At 43.2% G+C, this 2,500-nt stretch overlaps 1 protein-coding gene across 1 annotated transcript in view; it reads right to left on the bottom strand.

The window, feature by feature from the left end:
* Nucleotides 1-2,500, bottom strand: part of LOC138965675 (neuroglian-like) — a 41,152-nt gene that overhangs the window by 38,124 nt on the left and 528 nt on the right. The gene's annotated exons all lie outside the window — the stretch shown is intronic.

Here is a 2,500-nt window from a genome sequence, read left to right as displayed (position 1 = left end):
TATATTTTCACAGTCTGCTGCACTAGAAATCAAACTTTTAGAAAATTTGAAAGTTAGAAATGTTTCTAGCGCTCAAGGGAAAGTGCATTTCGCGAACTTTGGTGCACATTGGAGTTGTTCCGATTCGTTTAAACCTTAATTTACAAGCAAAGCTCAAAAGCTCTTTGCCGCAAGTGAATTCACTCCATTGCAATTCCAGCAGCATACTTTCAACGTAGACACAATTACCTAACGAACGCCTCCCAAATCGCAATACAGTCATTTCGCGTCCCTCGTCAACACAGTGGACCCTTGATCGCCTCTCTGCCCCCGTTTCTTTGAAGAACAATCCTAGTTTTCAGATTTTATTTTGTTCAGATGTTCAACTTTTAACGTAATTAAATTGACCTCCGTTGTGAAACGCCCTCTTTCAAGACCTGATTTCTCCAGATTTCTTGAGTTCTCAAAAAGAAAGGGGGTGGGTTGGGGGGGGGGAGGAGGAGGAGGAGGAGGAGGAGGAGGAGGAGGAGGATGGGTCAACCGCCGCCATCTCAGCTAATACCTCCATCTAGGCCTGGTTTAAAGATGCATGAGCTTTCGCAGCATCGCGGCAAGGGCGGTAAGAAGTTGTCAGCCGGGATATGATTCACGCTTCCCCCAGGAGTTGTCCGCCCTGACCGATTTCTCATTACCTCGCTGCGGTTTTGTCCGCGCGTTTTAAGGCCGTTAAATATTTGATAGGTAGCCAGCAGCTTCGGACACACCCACGATGTGCTGGTCTGAAGGACGAGAGAGACAGCTGTGATGATCACAGAGAAAACTGTAACCAGTTTCAGATGTGGAACGTAGGTGAAAATGGATTCTGCAAGAGGGGGTCAGAAGTAACACGCAGGTTCTAAAATTAGGAGTCAAAAACAACAAGCCACATACGATGCAGACAGATTAAAAAAAACCCATTATCTTGTGATTCTTTCTCGATTTTGGAACGTCAGCAGTTTACCAGTTTGGGATTTCTGAAATTGGGAGCCCTGGAGAGTTTACGCAATTCTTGCACTTTAAGCGATTTTTACGAAAGAGAAAACAGGGAGTTGCAGTTTTGAAAACTGCAGACGAAAGCATAATGCTTGGACAGACTAAGATCGAAGAAAAACACGTTGATCACATTCGAAAAAGTTGCTTTTGCAGCATATGCTTGCAAGAATGGAACGGTATGAAAGATTGATGATTACGTGAGTGTCTGTTACCTTTGATGGCGACTTTAAACATTAACTTAGACGGAAGGCATGTTTCACCTAGACACAGTCACATTTAAAATGATTAAATATTGACACTAATGGCGAGTTCCACGCCACATAAATGACAGTAATGGAGTGTTTCTTCTCAGCCATGAAATAGAATAAATCTTGCACAAAAAAAAAAGGATCGAGTTATGCTCGTGATAAATGCAGAAAAGTCAGGTTATATTTACATATTTTTGTGAAGGCTGAGGAACATATCATTTTGTAATAATTGAATATACAATGCTTCGTGAACATTAAATAAACCTCCGCAAATACTCAATTAATAACGGGAAACCGATAATTACTCAATTGCTTAAATTGATGAGGAATCCATGTGCTTCCCATCTGAATACGATCTTGATGATGAATGGTGAGAGATGACGATTGTATGTGTTCGTGTTTTCAAAGCCCCCAAGACTGTGCGCATGTGGGCACACGGGAGTGTTCGGACACCGAAGAGACTCTGCATAAAGAAGACCCTCGGAAATAAATCCCTCGCTGAACCTGGGATTCGAACCCACGCCGAGAGCGACGAAATGACCACAAAGCCAGCGCGTTCCCCACTGTCCATTCTTACTCTGATCAAAGCATACCGTGACGCAGTAGCATGTAGATGGACAAGTTGCGTTGCATACACACCCGCCAACAAAGCAGCTACCCGCATACCTTGCCCTGTCCCTACACAACACCTACAAGGAAACCCACATCTCATCTATCACGGAGAAGTGCTAACAACAGCATTCCTGCTTTCGTGGGGCTTCCTTGTTTTCGCACAGCCACTTTGTCTTCCGCGTTTGTAGGGCTGGAACGTACCAGACCCCTTTGTTTTTCGTTGCATCCGGACACGAAACGCTACGGAATCCAAACACTTATCACCTGGCTTGTAGGAGCGGCGTTTCCTTGCAAAGCTTTGTCTGTATCTGGTATTTTTTCTTTTCTTTAAACAATAATTATGTGGTCTTAGGTAACTCAATACCAAAATGCTGAATTCGAAGTCAAACGTAAGAGCGAACAAAATATACCCACATTTAATTCTATGCACCTTTAACAAAGCAATATAATGATTCTGGAAACGTCATTGTTCACACAAGCGTTTGTCCAGTTTTTGACCCTAAAACAAGACAAGTATGATCGATAAAGACACGCTGTCATCTGTATGCATGCACTATAAGAAGCTACCTCCCCCGAGATGGCAGATGGCTTCTTCGCCGTGAAATTGCATAAAATAAAGTACAATGTAT

Source organism: Littorina saxatilis, linkage group LG4 (genome assembly GCF_037325665.1).
Source record: "Littorina saxatilis isolate snail1 linkage group LG4, US_GU_Lsax_2.0, whole genome shotgun sequence".
In the NCBI taxonomy this organism is placed as follows: domain Eukaryota; kingdom Metazoa; phylum Mollusca; class Gastropoda; order Littorinimorpha; family Littorinidae; genus Littorina; species Littorina saxatilis.
Note: the sequence above shows the minus strand (reverse complement) of the source record. Positions and strands in the feature narration are given on the sequence as shown.